The 16880-nt window shown below is 38.5% G+C and overlaps 1 protein-coding gene across 1 annotated transcript in view; it reads right to left on the bottom strand.

Annotated features, from left to right (window-relative positions):
* tmem178bb (transmembrane protein 178Bb) overlaps window positions 1–16880 on the bottom strand; it is a 55038-nt gene that overhangs the window by 2783 nt on the left and 35375 nt on the right. The gene's annotated exons all lie outside the window — the stretch shown is intronic.

Raw genomic sequence — 16880 nt, 5'->3', positions numbered from 1 at the left:
GAAGAGGTGGCTGGCCCTAAACGCCGGGCACGGTATCTTACACCAGCCGACTGTGAAAGGGTTCAGAAGGGCACGGAGTTCACCCTAAGGGCGGGCAGAGCGCAAGATTAGCAAGCTGAACGAGCACTTTTAAGTCGCTTTAAAATAGAGATAAAGTGTTAATTAATTTGATTTTTTTATCAAAGCAATACCAAAGAGCACTGAAATGTCAGTTGTTTGTGAAACAGCAATTCATCATTCCTGCATTTTTCCGGCAGGGGCTTCCACAGATTCGTTTGCTTTTTATTACATACCAAGTGACGGATTTCACAAGCCCGCCTGTCTGCAGATCCATTTGTGTCTCATAAAATGCTGTGTGAATGCTTGTTGCGAGCGTTTCATAGTCCTAGAGCGGATTTACTTTCCGGTCACAAAACAGAACCTTAGACCGCACTTTTACTAGCATTCATCTTTCAGTGCAATATTTGGATAGTAGCGTTAAACGGCAGCAAGAGATGCATAGATCTCACTCAATTAGACAGGAATATAGCAAATGTCATGTACTAACTGTGCTGAGCTCACGTATTGATATTTTAAAGTGCAAAATGTTACCACACATAGGGCATTGATATTCTGTCATCATAAATCTATATTTTTAGTTATATTGATTGCGTTACAGCGATATAAAGATAGATTCACAAAGAGAACTGCAGAAAGAGGTCAACATAAAACATTCAAAATATGTTGGGTATTTTTGTGAAAGACCACTGATGCTTATAACATAAGAAAAAGTAATTCAACTTGTCATATTTCTCCATTATAATAATGCAATATTATGATCCATATAGGCCTATGGATGTTATATAGTTTCACCTATATTTGTGTATATACGTGCCAATTCCCAAAGCTACCGCTCTCAAACATTATGCGATTAATTAAGGCACCCGCTTCTGACCTTTAAAACACAAGAGTGATTTTCAAAGACCGAATCCGACTGAAAAACATCTCGCCACACATTCCCAGGCAAGATTACAGACATATATTTTTAGGTTTGAATGATGGAGCTCACATAGTACTTGTTACATGTTAATATAGCCCGCGTTGTACCCTAGCAGCGTCAGTCAGAGCGTAGGCACATTCTGAAACAATAGGCAGTTATGTATAGTCGGGTAAATTGCGATACAGGAATTATGTCCGTAGCAGGCAGCGTGCCACAATTTAGACTCGCGGCCCTCGTTTCTCAGCTGTCGAGAAAAATGCACAGATTTCTTTTAACAGCCTGTCGTCTCATATTATGGAACGCCGTTTGCCACATGTTGAGAGGAAGTGTGTGACGAGAGCAACCATTGTGCTTTCTCTGGATGCTGTATATGCATACTACATACATACTCAAGCACTTGTCAGCATATATCCAAATCTGTCTTACTGTCGTGAAGAAAAGACTACAAGACTGTTGAATACTACTGACAGCTATGCTGGAAACGGGCCAGAGGAGTCTCTGTGGTTAGACCTCTGCTTTGTTTGATATTCCTGCCGTTTCTTGTATCTCAGTGTTTCTTAACCTGCTGGGCTTCGCGACGTGTCAAACTCTGCCAGTTCTTTGTTCTCCGTGTTCTTATGAACGCAGAATGAGAAAAGACAGTAACCGCTTCACTAGAGAATGTGTACTTTCAAAACCTCAGAGGTCGGGGATGTATAATAATGTGCGCCGAAGGATCTTTGCCAATTAGATTTTGTATTTAATAAGTGAGAATCAGAGAGAACGGAGAAAAAGTGCCGTTCTAAAGCTTATGGGTTCTGCATTGGGAACTAAAATGCAGTTTTTCAGTGTGGGATATGCCACGAATGCCCAAAATGATGGACTGCTGCCTTGGGGCTCGGACTGACATCATCACACTTCATCAAAATGAAACCAACTGTGCTACTGTGCTCTTCCATACGATCTGCCAATGTTTTCAGTGGTGTAAATTATAAGATGCTGAGGTGTCTTGCGTACAGTTTCGATTTTTAAACCTTATTCCTTCGAGTATAGTTACCTTCCGGAAATACGAAAGCATCTCTAAAATCAAGTTTCTCAGTTTAAGCTCCAGTAGAGTGGTTAAAATTTGTACACAATTCCCTGAATGTGAATGAATCATAGACCTTACGCATACTGTAATAACTCGCATTGCTTTCTATCTGTAAATGTTATAATCCCACAAATAGAAGTACATTTAGACTCTAAACTAACGTGTAGTTAGCGTACCGTCTTAGGCTAATGTGAATCATGGTTGCTGATGGTATGTACATGGTGGGTGACATCATAATACAAATTTGGAATGAGATTGTGGCAATTAAATTTGTGTTATACAGCTGTGTCCGTTGTGCAGAAAACCTGATGTCCTATGCTTACAGAATGTTATCATGCAAGAAGATATACAGCAAAGGGATAGCTCACCAATTAATCATCATTTATACACCCTCTCATCATTCAAAGCATAAATACGACTCTTTTTTTCTATGTAACACAATAGAAGATATTTTGAGAAATGTCTCGATGGTTTTGTGTCCATACCAGGAAGTCAATGGGAGCCCATGTTTTTTGTTTGCCGTCGTTCTTCAAAATATCTTCTTTTGTGTTATGCATAAGAAAGAAAGTCATACAGGTGTCAAATGACATGAGGGTGAGAAAATCACTGGTGAAGTGTCACTTTAAGAACTGATGAGTTGACTTCTGACGCTGTGAATGTTATCACGTTTTGTGTCGTCTCAGCCAGAAACCGAGACCCCTTCCCAGTGTGCCGTTCGGATGATGTCAAACGTGTCTCGAGTCATATGGCAACATTGTTTACAGGCAAATAGAATCAGAGCGGGAAACGCAAGCCCCTTTTCATCTGTGACCTTTTCAAGATGGTGCTTTGGAGAGTGGCATCATTGTTAGAGGAAAACCTTTGTCTGGAGTGAGATATGTTCCAGAAGACAAATGCAAATTTCACTGCTAGAGAACAAATGAAATCATAACAGTGAGCGCAGTGTTCATATCGCCTGCGAGCGAATTAACTTTATTGTCAATGCTTTGACAGATTCCTTTTTTCATGGAACGTAAATGTTTAGATGTGACTCAGAGCGGATGGTGGCGATATTTATTAATTTGCAGAAACGTCGGGCAAAGTGAGGAAAGTGCTTTGGTTTTCTCGTTTAATTGCACATCTCTTGATGTCATATTTGAAAATGTGTTGAACTCCGCACAGTATTGTTCTGACTGATTTCCAAAAAAATAGTTTTTGTTTTATTCTTTTTTTTACAACCTCATCTGTCTAAAGGACCCCCCCATTATTGACTGACAATACACATCTCCAAAGGCGCCTGCAATTCCCAGAATGTAATAGGTCAAACTGATTCCAAAATCTATAAAAGCACATCATCAGTGTTTGTTTTTAAGCGGTCATTGAAATCGATGTGTGTGTTTTAGTTGCATTGCTCTCCGCTGGGAAGGGAAGACATGTGTCACTGTATTTCTCTGTGTGGAACGGTCCCTGAAGGCAATAGAGCTTGATTTCATTACCTCGTGTCAACCGCCACTGGGGGGACAACAATTGCAAACCAAAATTAGATTACAGTAGAGGGGTGGGAGAAGCGTCAAACTTGTTTTCTGTATGCTTGAGGCATAGCATACTTCTAATGCTATTTTTGCAGTACAGTATGTAGTATTGATACTGAATGAGTAAATGCACATTTTTTGTATGTGTAGAATAACTGGTTGGCTACCACTGTACATGTGACAAAATATGCATTGTGGAATAGTGAACTCTGTGTCTCACAATGCATTGCGTTTGATTCAAACATCCCATGTTATGAATGACCTGAAGTATATCAGGTGTAGTCTCTCATTGAAGCATCTTGTTAAATACGGCTGCCAAGAATTAAAGCATTTTTATAAAAACGTAAAAATATAAAAAAAATGTTAAATGTGGAAACCATTTGCACAGTAATACATTCTATGTAAGAATTAATGTGACATATATATATATATATATATTTTAGGGTTATTTTTATTATTATTAATCTTTATTTATTCTTATTATAATTAGTATTTTTGTTATTTGTTATTATTTATTTAATAAATAAATGTTTGATATTCATTAGTGTTATATTATGTAGTATAATAATATACATTTTATTATAAATAAATATGAATATATATTTTTTTCATTATTTATATATTATATTTTGTATTATATTTTATAACTGTATCCAGCCTTTCACAAAGTATTTCTATCAAAACCCGTCGTTGCCTCAAACTGAATTGGGAGCTCATAGGGACGGTTCCAGAGAACGTAATGGTTGATAGTTTGCGACTGGCCGCCTCTTTATAATCCCCAGTGGTTGAGAGTACCTGTCAATCCCATGGGACCTGCCAATCCATCGTTGTAAAAAGAGTGTGTCAGTGATAGGGGATAGAGGCTACATGTTGAGAGAGGTTAGAGATGGACACGGCAATGTCAATAAGAGCTCACTTGGGGATCCGCCGTGGGAATTCTTGAGCGACAGAAAACTGGCACTTCAGTCGAGCAGTAATGCAGTGGCAGTAAGGCTGTCAATCAAAAGCATCGCCGTACCGAGCGGAAGTCAACATGTCCTTGTGGGCGAAAGGCTCCTGAATATTTTGTCAGATAGCGGGTGACAGTAAATACACTGTTATTTGGTTGGCCAAATAAGATGTCCAATATACTTTGAACACATTCCAGTAAAGGCAGGTATCTAAAGTTTAAAGTCCAGAAAACTTCCTTCTAGTCTCTGAGATGAAGATGCATCCTCAAAAAAGATCTGATTGTTCATAGATAAAGAACCACTCATAAAATGTATGCACGCTGGCCGCATGCTTTGAAAAATCAAGGATTAAATCTAACAGACCAGAAGGTCAAACTGAACAACCACAGACTGTACAGCACTGCAACACGATCCATCTAAATCCATATCTCGGCTGTCATAAGGCGCGTATACGGTCACCGCTACAATAAGGAGCCATAAAAATTCTGTCTGGACATAAAATCAAGTTCTTTTTGACCTCAGGACTTTGAATCGCTTAAAAAGGTAAAGTCATGCAAGGAAAGCACAATGCATGTTAATGCAGAACGTTCATGTGTGATTAGATGAGCCACCCGTGTGAATGAATCCCACCAATCATCATTTCCACAGAAAATAAGATTGAAAGAGCCGGAGATGAAAAAATAGAAATGTTTTTAATGAAGTGTCAAGGTTGAGCGGTTTTATGGAGTCATGTGCATCTGCAGTGCTGCTGATGGCGGGGGCCTGATGACAGTTTATCATTCAGACTGCGCCTCAGCCCCTCTCGTTGCATCAATAACGTGTCGATGTGACGCCGCATTAAGGCTTCAGCGAGAAAGCTTTTCTTCTCTCATCAAGAGCACAGATGGGTGTTTCGCATTGAGGGAAGACATGCGGTAACTCGGCACATTTTGCGCCAGACCTTTTGTGACATGACATGTTTTTTTATGCACAAACGGCTTTCAATGCGGCTTGAATTTCAACCCGATGAAGTACACCACTTCATAAATCCTCCAGGCCTGCTTTAGAAGCAACATATGGAGCATCAACATTTTATTCCTCTCACATGGAGTGTGATTATTGAGTGTGATGCACTGCGCCACGTCACACAAACATGATTTTTTTAGCATTATTTTAAAGGACAGAATATTTCGTTATTAATTCTGCAATCCTAACGTTTGCCTTTATATCGCTATCTCTGTTTGCAGCTTACTCATCTTGACATCAAACTGACATTCCTGCAAAATCGCCGTGTAAAATTATAAATCTTCATTATAAATTAACATTAATGTATATTGTAAATACATATAATAAACGTTAAAAATTAAGAAAATAAAATATTTTTATAATGGTATCATATTTTTGTTGCGTGTTACTTAGCTGTATTAATTTGAGGTATTATTACATAATCAAAACAAAAAAACTGCAGTTTGATATTAATTGGAATGCACAAAAAATTAAAAACGTGATTTATTTTTTAGTTAAGTCATCTGTTTTTGCGAATGAACTTCAGAATATGTTAATATAAAAATATAATAATGTTGCTATTTTAATGTTAAATGCCTATACCCACTTTCTCTTAAAAACAAACTTTCCATTTATTCGAGGCACTGACATCAAAATCTGTGAAATTGCCCTTGATAGTATTTCGTATCGATCTAGTACAAAATTGGTACAGCCCGTCCTTCATGAACAGTAAATGCTGAGTGAAAAAAAAAGAAGTCAACTGTCAATCTGTTCTTTTCCTGCAGTCATCAAAAAGTCAACGGCAGGGGACAGGACAGGCAACGGGACCTCTATTTGATGTGACAGCCACTTGACGTTGTTTATGCAGATATGAAAGCCTCTCTACACTCTCATGTGCAGGCCTTGGTGCCGCGACACACTAACAACAGCAAACGTGTTTGCCGCTAGGGGCTTATAGCCAAACACATCCTGGTCAATCACATCTTTTTCTCTTTACTGCCACTCACTCCTGTTGTCGTGCAGCTGTGAAGTGGACCGGTGCATGTGCGCTCGCACGTGGCGGTGGATTTGCATTCTGAGCGTCGGGATGAGCCGTGAGAAAATAACTGGGGGAAAAAACGCAGCTGACAGAGAGATGCTAATACACACGTTTAAAAATAGATTCAACCAAATGCTGCCATTTGGAAAAAAATGCTTCATAAATTTTCGTTCATTGTGAAGTAGAAGTGTCATCATGTTAAACGGTGCACTTTAAAAAAAGCCTCTAAAAACTAACATTTTCTGGCAGCTGGGGTAAAATTACATGTTTTAAGTTTTTCTTTGCAGTCTTTTTCTGTAATTGGACGTTTTTATAATACTTAAAATACAAGAGATATTTCACAGTTTTCACTGGTTAACTTTTGTGCTTTATCAACATCAGAATTTGTAAACGTTTTAATTTACTTCAGTTTAGGAAAATGAACGAGCACCAGTCATAAGAATCATCGTAGGCTTTTATTTAGGTTGTCTTGTCTTATCCGAGAGGAAAGACACAAATCATCGGTTTACAGTCATGAAATATGACAGTAGCCTGGGTTCTTGCCATCTGTGGTGTTTCCCTGCCTGTGCACTCATTGAGACATGAAATCTAAGCACCACGCTTAAATTTAAATCCTGTTGTCGGCATTCATATTGTGCAAAAGCTTGTTTCTTCTATAAAATGGCTATGCATCATGCGATTGGCAATCTGCGTTTTCGAATCGTTTTTGAGTAATAGTTAGATTAAGATGTCTGCGAGAGATATCCAAACACGCAGCGTGACATTAAACACAATGTGTCAAGCTGTCCATGCAGAAAGCTTGCCAAGCGGTTGAAAAACGAAACGCACTAAAAGTGCAATGCTTTGACACTATTCAAAAAAACGACAGATGAATGCAAACACACACATATTTGGTAAATAAGATAAGCGCGTCCAAAGGGGGATCTGTCCTGTGATGTGTCTGGATGGTTTGGTCTCTCCAGCTTTCAGCAGAATGACCGAAGCCCACAGGTCAAAGACGGCAGAGAGACAGGAGGAGGGGGAGACGGGGCAGCTTTCACAAACTGCCGTTTGTTCTGTCAGAAATTAGCAGGGCGACAGGGTTTCAGCGTGCACAGTGTGGCCGTTGACCGATTGAGGGGAAATTGGTGGAGAGCCATATGATTTGATGTACTCACAGCTGTCAGGTGGCTAGTCTGCTTTCTTGTGTGAGCTTTGAAGAGGAAAACTGAGAGTTGCATTCTTAAAGGAAGATTTAATTGCTTTAAGGTTGACTTTCTGGGTTATGTTTCAATTAAAGTGTTGGATGAAATGCAAAACTGGTACAGACTGTCCCTACTCCCGGCGGAGTACATTTACCATAAAAATAAATGTTTAAAGCTTTAAATTAACTCTATACCAGCTCACTGGATTACGTTTATGATCATTTACCATCAGTCTTGTTTTGCTAAAATAACTGAAAGAAATGCAAAGTGTGCTGACAATATTACTAGCCATCTGGTGAAGGGACGACCACTAACCGCTTTTGTCACCTCAATTACCCGTCAACACATTTAATTTACCCATTTCTCTTAACTCGTCTCTCATGAGCACTTGACACTTTACTATTTACCATTGTCAGACCCACGCGTCTATTGAGGTCATTGCTACTGCGTTTCATTAACTTATTAAGCTTTACAAATGGATCCAAGCCAGCATTTTTATTACGTTTTGTCAAACAGATGAAGTGAGACAAAGTCACAGATGTGTTCTCTACCAGCTCTCCTATGCTATAGGATTTACAGTCTGAATTTGCACTGTACAGAAGGTCCGCTCACTCGAAGAATGAGTTGGTGATCTGCATTGTTATTAAAGGAAAACAATAAACATCATGTTGTAGTGCTGTGTCTTACCACCCACACATCTGATGACAAATCACAAGTGCTCATGAACATTAAGAGCAAGTATAATTTAATACAAGGAGGTTAAACACAATTTAAGCTTTGTCGATAACATCTATGCCAAAGCTCATGTGAAAAAAGGAGAGTTCTTTTGGTAATTCTGTTGTTAAAAGTGATTCTCGTATCACAAAGATCTGAGACCATATTAATATGCCAAGTTACATTGTATGGTGGTTGAAAACAACCTAAATAGATAAAGACCATCACTAAAAAAAAAAAAGTAATCGACTCCATTAATTATGAATAATAATTTGTTTTAATAATTGTATTATTTTTTATTCTGCTTGTGTTCATATACTCAAATCCATGCATTACCCTACTGAAAAAAATATGTATAGTTTTTATTAATATAATGTATAATATTTCTCTAATAATAATATAATTGTTTTCTTCAATTATACCTAAAGAACTTTTAATTATTTTTAATAAATGTATTATTGTCAGATCCTAAAATCCATGCAATACTGGAAAATTTTTTGAATTAATTATAATAAATTTAACTGTCTATTTTTATTTCCTCAAATCCATGCATTACTGAAAAAAGTTTTCTCTAACAATAATGTAACTCTTTATTTTCTGTAATTATGGTCAAGTATTGTTAAGTATTATGAATAAATGTATTATTTTCAGATACTAATATCTATGTGTTGAGAAATAGTTGACTAATTATTATTCATAGATGCATCTTCTTACTTCTGTATACTCAAATCAATGTATATTTTTACATACGTACAGTTTAAATATTTTGTATATTGTACATTTTAATACTTAAACAGTGTTTATTCTTCCTGATTGTAAAATCTGTGTCCTGTTTCGCAATTTAACCTGAAATATTACTTACAATCTTCCGCTGGGAGGTTTTAGACAAGCCTCAGATTCCTTCCTGTTTTACTCTATTAACTTTCCTGTCCCCCATCTCACCAGATTTTCCCCAGGCAAGTATCACAGGTACCTCATCGCCTGGTTGGCTAAAGCATGCAGGCACTACACAGCGTTGAGGAGCTGTGAGTTGCTGTTATTCTTTGCACTGATGCTGAGAGGAACTTTCGGAGGAGCGCAGAGGGCAGCCTCACTCCGCTTGTCACTTGTCACAACAGAAGCGCGGGACTCTGACACCGGTGCGACATGATTTGTCACCAGCAGCGTGGGTGTGAAAACCCACCAGTGTCCGTGACGGGCCCGTTGTGACAGAACGTACCTCAACCCTTCACAGTCATCCGCCTGGAGATTTGTGACATCTCCTAGGGCCAGTGTTTCCCAAGTTTTATTGCTTTATAAATCTAGTCACTTAGCATTATCGTAAACATAATTAGTCTTCTTTTAACAACAATAAAATCAATACCATGGGTGCAGACTTTACTTCCTATTGAAATTAGTTTTTCTATTTCCAAATCATTTTAATTTGTTTTTTAGACATGTTCCCTTGGTTGAAAATCACTGCCCTTGGATGTAAAGAAGAGATTTGTGTCGAAAAACGCATGCGTTAGAAACGCCCACATACAGACACACGTTTTATAAAAATTCAGAAAACAGAATCCCGAGCTTAAGCGATTGCGTTGCAGTAACTGAAAAGCAACATCCAAAAAGCTGTTTTCTGTTCTTTCTCAGATGCGAGGCAACTCTGACCTTGGGCGTTTCAGACAGTCCCTGGACTGCATGCGCCGGGCTGATAAGACTGCGACCGCCGATGCTCCACCAGCCACGAGCGACGGCAGGCGCTGAGGATATTTCCATCTCAGAGGGAAAACCGATGATGAAGCTGTAAGACTTCTCAACCAGATTTGCAGGTTGTGCCATGTGACCGTGTTTAACTGAAACGACTTTGTTCAGTGTCTCGCTGTTATAACTCAAAAACCTCACCTTATGTTTGGTTCATTTCAGTGAGTTCATGCTTGGGTTTACAGCTTTCCCATTCTCCTCAATCATAGATCAGACCTCCATGAGTATACTCATTTTAAATGTATGATATTTGCTCACATATATTTGGGCACACTTTTTTTTAATAATCACCAATTTTTTAATAATTGTCAATGGAGAAAAATGCCTTTTGGCAGCAGAAAGGTGTAGTATTAGCATCTATCGGTCAAACCAGGACCCCTCAAACAGTGTATACATGTTAATATCTGTGATTTGCATTTCTGTATTTGTGGAGAAAAGAAAAGTGTGTTTCTGACTGTCCAAACGTGTTCGCTTTTGAATTCATCTGGGAATGAACATGTAGGTCAAAAGCCTTAAGGGGCTGACGTCAGTGGCATCTGCGTTTTTTGTTCGGAGCGCTCTTCAAGCTTTACGGTGTACAGATTCCCCAGGGGGGGCGATCCTATAGTCAATATCATGCAGCCTTGTGTTTATTGTGAGCTGATGGGTGAATGCAGACATGCCTTTGTCATGTTCTCCATAGCCTTGGGAATCTCCATCATCTAGCCAACGTAATCTGATTACAATCAAACACGTCTGTATCTCCTATAGCAATGTGAAACATGGATGCTTTGGGTATAATCTCGAATCTATTTGGCCTAAATCAAGAAGTCATAATCCCTAATCCACACATTGCTTCCTGCAAGCAATAAGGGCAAACAATACAGCGGCCTTTGTGACTCATGTAGTCCAAGAGTGTTTTCTACAAACAGGCAAAAATAAATTGCTAGAAGCACAAATGTGTTGCAATGTGTGTTACATTTATGTTTTTCTCAAAAAAACTCTTAAAAATCATTCAGTATAGAGCAGAAGCATTCTTGATACACTATTTTTACAACTTGGTTTTTTTGAAGCACCAAACATTTGACAGGCGCTCAATTCCATGTTGGAAAGTGTATCGAAACTGGAATCTTGTAGGATTTAAGTACAGACTGAGACAATTGAATCATAGTGAGTTGTCTGTTGTAAATCTTTCATCTTGAGTCTATCTAGATCTGTCGGTCTGTCTGTGTCTGTCTATCTATCTAATTCTCTACGTCCTCCCATCCGTCTGTCTTGTTTTTTTATAGAGTCTGAGATCGACAGTCCCAAAAATCCTGTCTGACATATGGGAAGTCACAATTCTCAGGTAAGCACATCATTTTCATTTTTGAGTGACCTATATACGGTTTCAGCGGATGCACACTCCTGGCCCAAAATTAACTTCCGGTCTGTGTTTGGTTGTAATATAACTATTTATTTTATATTTCATTTCCATTCATATTAATTTCATATTTAAAACTACTCAACAGTTATTGATTCTTTGCGGAGGTCTACTGGAAGTTAAGTTTGGGCAAAGTCTGTTTAGGAAAGTCATGCCAATGGGAATACTGATATTTCTACAATCGCCGGCTTAAATCCCAATTAAAGACATATTTAGAATCAACATTAAAAATGACGTAAACTGTCCCATTACGTTTGTCTCCTAAAATGAAATTGCGCTGAAATTTTATTTTTCAAGTTGCGTTAGAGACTATGCATGCACAAAGTTTTGCTAGGACGGCTATATTGTGCGTTGTGTCCCCCTCCATTCATTTCAATGGCAGTGACGCTGAATCTTGATTATATGAATGTCTTTGGTTGGGCCACATACAGTTTGTTTATGTTGTTGTCGTCGCTAAAACCATCTATACATTAAGTTTTGTAAATCAACCCCCACGATTGGCTCATTTCAGAATTTTGTTTTCATTTTGTGAAGTAAGGTTAAATTAAAATTCCAACTCCAAATCAAGGCAAATAACATTACATAGGCACATCAGATCATGTTCAGGTAAAGGGGCTGAATTCCCCGAAGACTGAAATCCTAGACTCGCCTCTAATAGGCAATAGTAATTATAGAACAAGAAATACTAAACCCCAGTTTGCCCCTCGCAGCAGAAAACTCACAAACATTAGTCATCATCGTACAAGCACTTAAGCAATGCTGTTTATTGAAATGTAGCTAAATGAAATCTTTGTAAAACAACACATTTTCCATCTTCATTTTTAGCACATATGTCACATGCGATTATGACACCAATTCCTTCCAGGCAAAAGGTTGTTGAATTTTAATAAGCATTAATGTCAGATTAAGTAGGGTGTTGAAGTGGGTGTTTTGCACCCGCTTAAACCTTTCAACACAGTGGTGTGTCTCCAGCAGTCGTGTGCTTGAGACCGGATTCGATGTAATGACAGTGAAGCGCAGCGGTGTGAAATTCAATGTGGCAGCCAGTTACCTCCTCTTCTTTTAAGTCCAAATTACTTTGGGATTTGCCAGGCAGTGGACGGAGAAGTCTGTGTGCAATGTGGCTAACCAGATTATTGGTACATTTTATGGGGGAAGATGGAGCCGGGAGGATGATGGTGGTGTTGCAGAAGCCATTAAGTGAGTGTCAGCACTGAACATTGGTTTATAATGAGACGGGAAAGGAACTTATGTTAAGCTTTATGAGCATTGTAGGAACTTGTTTGCTCCACTAAGTGAGCCCTGAATGCCAAGGATCATATTTGTCCAAGATGCTTTACTTTATTTAGGCTTTTTGGCACCATGTAGAATATAGAGATGCCCGGAAATGATGTGGGAACTGGATCGGGAAATGTTGACAGCCAGATTCGAACCTGCACTGCCCGCTTGTGCACCACAGTTCGCTTTAAATGTATAAGCTTGTTTTCACTTAACAGTTTAAACAAATTCTCATCTTTTGCTCATATATGTGACATATAGAGAATTAATCTCAAGAGTTTATTTGCGTTGACAGCCGCCTGCTGATGTTTTTTAAGTGGACAGAAGCAGGCTGATCGTTGAGAAGAACTCACTGACAAGTGCAATACGTATATTGACAAAGATGATCGATAAGAGAGATGGCCTCAGCAGGATCACAACAATTGCCATCGAATATCTCACACCCTGTGTCAAATTTCTCCAAAGGGTTCCTTTAAAGCGCCACACAACGCGTTTGCCCAGCCGCATTTATCTCATGAATGGAGCGCTGGGTGTGGAGACTCAAATGGTCACATTTTCAGCTTTTTAGATTTTTTTCTGGTAATTGCTGTGATTGCGTAATGACCCTCATCTCTGCTCGGTTTGATATATTAACAAAACCCCAGCTTTGCACTGTTATTGGCCTTACAGTGTTAAAACACAGCATCAGCATCTGTTTTTGGTCATGCATTTTAAAGAGACAGTTCACCCTTAAATAAAAAATCTGTCATCATTTACTCATCCTCGAGATGTTTCAAATCCATTCTGATGAAAACAGAGAAAGATATTTGGAAGAATGCTTGTAAGTTGTAAGCGAACAGTCCTTGCCCACCTTTGACTACCATAGTTAGAAAAATTACACTCAAAAGTGACCCAGAACAGTTTGCTTTCCTACATTTTTCAAAATATCTTCTTTTGTGTTCAACAAAACAAAGACATTTATGCAATTTGTTTCATTATATTATTTGTTTCAAACCTCTTACATTCTCATGTGTTAAATAATAACACACTTTCTGTGTTATGGAATTTTAACGCATTCATTTGTGTTGATTTTGTATTACATAAATAAAAAGGAACACAAAATGTGCAGTATTTAACTACAAACTGATATGTGTTCAATTAAGAACAGATTGTGTTGTTGTTTTACACAGTATATACTGTATTAGTAAAGAATTATATATCAATGATGAAAAATATATATTTAAGATCTCTTCACATATCGCACTTGAACTGCAGGTATATTCAATAAAATATAATGTTACTGATTTATTCATGAAAGTTATTATAATGCGATGTAAAAGATGGCTAATAATATTTAATCACTTCTAAATATTAATAACTTTTAACAGCAGGGTTCGTTCAGGAAAGTAAAGTTTTAAAAAAGCACTATATTTGATTAATGACGTCTATAAAACTTCCATTAGTATTCAGTAGCCTGCAGACATCTCTGTTTGCTGTGTGCTGTGTTTGGCTAGTACAGTAATGTTTGTATATCTTCTTTAATGTCTACAGAGAGCAAGTGGTGCAGGGGATGCTGAGCCAACACATGGCATACCTCCAAATTTCTTTGACTTGGGCAGGCGCTATACACAAAAACACAAACGCTCATTCAGGTTACTCCGACAGGAACAGGAATAGTGCTGGAATTTTCAGATTGAACTCAATATTACCATCGAATTGTGGCAATTTGACACATACTTCTTGCTGTCTGGTCTATACAGGACGGCACATGAATGTATTATTAATGTAAAACACATATTAGATCTTGATTTAGTCTTTGCCTCCCCTTAAAACGCTAACTTATGTGATAGAACAGCACTTGATCAATGTCAGGCTCCAAGGGGACCAAACGGGGAGTTGATGCTTGGCTTAGACCATAAATCAAATTACAGACAGTGAATTTATTTGCATTAAATATTCGATTTATTCTCAAGATGAAAACACCTCGCAGATGTTAAGCGAAGTGTTGTTCTTGACTCTTCGAGGTGACTATGTTATCATCGCAGTAAACCATTTATTACGATCCATTACATTATTCTGGTTTATTGTGTATTTTCTATGAAAAGCAAGTGTGCTCGAAAGGTGCTTTTTCATGGTCGCCTCATCTCATCCCTCACGAGAGCCCCGGGCCAGAGAATTGTCAGTCTTTACTGATTGGCGATTGGGTCGTTTTACTTGAAGGCGGGACTTCCTTCGCCGGAGCGGCCATATTGAGCGTTGCATTCCTCACCATTCATTGTAACGGCAGTGGCGCAACTTGTTATGATTAATATTCCTCTTATTTGAAACAATAATAAACCTCTGGAATGTAAATTCATTGGCAGACACACATAATAGACAAGATTCTTTCAGGGGGACATTCACTCCTGAATGATTAACTCGCAGTAACTCATGGTTAGTGATGTGTTGATTCAGGCAGACATCTTAGCTTCAGGCAGAGCAGCTTTTACTTCTGAGAGTCTGTAATGCTGTGCTCTCGAAGAGTCTCCGCTTGGCAATGAGAACCTCAATGTAAATTCAAAGTGTGGCTTTGCTGTTCAAGGAAGTGACTGCAGAAGGAACGTGTAACGATCGGATTCCAGGGCTAGTTAGTCATTATCGTGACGACGTGTGTAGAGAAAGTTTCTCGCTCAGCCCCTGAGGCAAAGCTGTTGAGAATAAAGCTGAGAGGAAAAGAGGGATTATCCGCACGGACAAATATAGAGATGTATCAGGTGGATTAACGACAGCGATTATGCCGAAAACGTTGTGCCAGGCGGCGTGATTCGATGAGACGTTGGAGCTTGTGTTTACTTGTTAACAAGAAACTCTATTTTAGTTTGCTTGACACATTTGTTCCCTTCAAGGCAAAATCTTTTGATATACATGTAACGTGTACCCCTCTGGATGTTAAAACTACACTAAAATGCTACAAGAAAGGATGTCAATGTATTTTAATCAGGGTATTAACACTTGGCACGTTCATCTCGAATTTTCATGCCATTATTCCAACTATTTTTAGTTCAGACACCACAGGAATATGGAACAACGATATTCTCTCAGGCTTCCACAGTGCCGTGCCTTTGAATTTCCGATGCGTCATTTGTTGAAGGTCTGTTGGAGCGTTTGTCATTAAAGCTTCTCTCAGCGAAGCGCTTAATGAACTGAGAGCCACAGCTACAGTCCAACAGTTCAACTAATCCAGAAGGGTCTCTACGGATGCCATCACCTACAGCAACAGAAAGCCTATGTGCGCTCTTGTGGGCAGACAGTCAGGCTCAGTTATGGCGTCCCTCCCTTTTTAATTAATCTACAGCCCTATGATCTCATGTGCGTGCTAGTCTAGAGGACATAGGGTTCTCCCTAAAGAACAGAAAGCAAAATATGTGTTCACAAGGGTGTTCTGTAAAGAAGCCAGACCACTTTAGGTGTCCTGAATGTAGACCGAGTGTAGAAGAACTCTGTTCGCTTAGGATTCACACACTTTAGATCTGGTTTCAAACCTCAACTGGATTCAGAATAGCACAGAAATGCTTGAATGACAATTTTGATGGCAGTTACTTTTGCCTCTATATCGCCATTTCTGTTCGAAAAATCAAATACATCTTAATATAAATTATAATCATAATTATTATTATTCTTGCTGTCAATAGTAATATTGAAAAAAATAGGATATTACTTTACAAGGATGCATTTATATGGCCGTGTTAAAGGGATAGTTCACCCAAAATGAAAATTCTGTCATCATTCCCTCACTCTCATGTCACTCCAAACCTGTATGACTTTCTTCTACAGAACACAGAAAATATATTTTGATAAATCGTTGGTAACCAAACAACTTTGACCCCCATTGACCTCCATTGTATGAACACAAACCCACAGAGACATTTATCAAAATATCGTCTTTTGCGTTCCAAAGAAGAAAGAATGTCAAACAGGTTTGAAATGACATCAAGGTGAGTTCATGATCAAATCATTTTTGTGTTTGGATCCCTTTAATCTGACTTGCATTCATTTGTAGAGAAAAGTTGGA

The sequence above is a fragment of the Triplophysa dalaica genome, chromosome 5 (assembly GCF_015846415.1).
Source record: "Triplophysa dalaica isolate WHDGS20190420 chromosome 5, ASM1584641v1, whole genome shotgun sequence".
In the NCBI taxonomy this organism is placed as follows: domain Eukaryota; kingdom Metazoa; phylum Chordata; class Actinopteri; order Cypriniformes; family Nemacheilidae; genus Triplophysa; species Triplophysa dalaica.
Note: the sequence above shows the minus strand (reverse complement) of the source record. Positions and strands in the feature narration are given on the sequence as shown.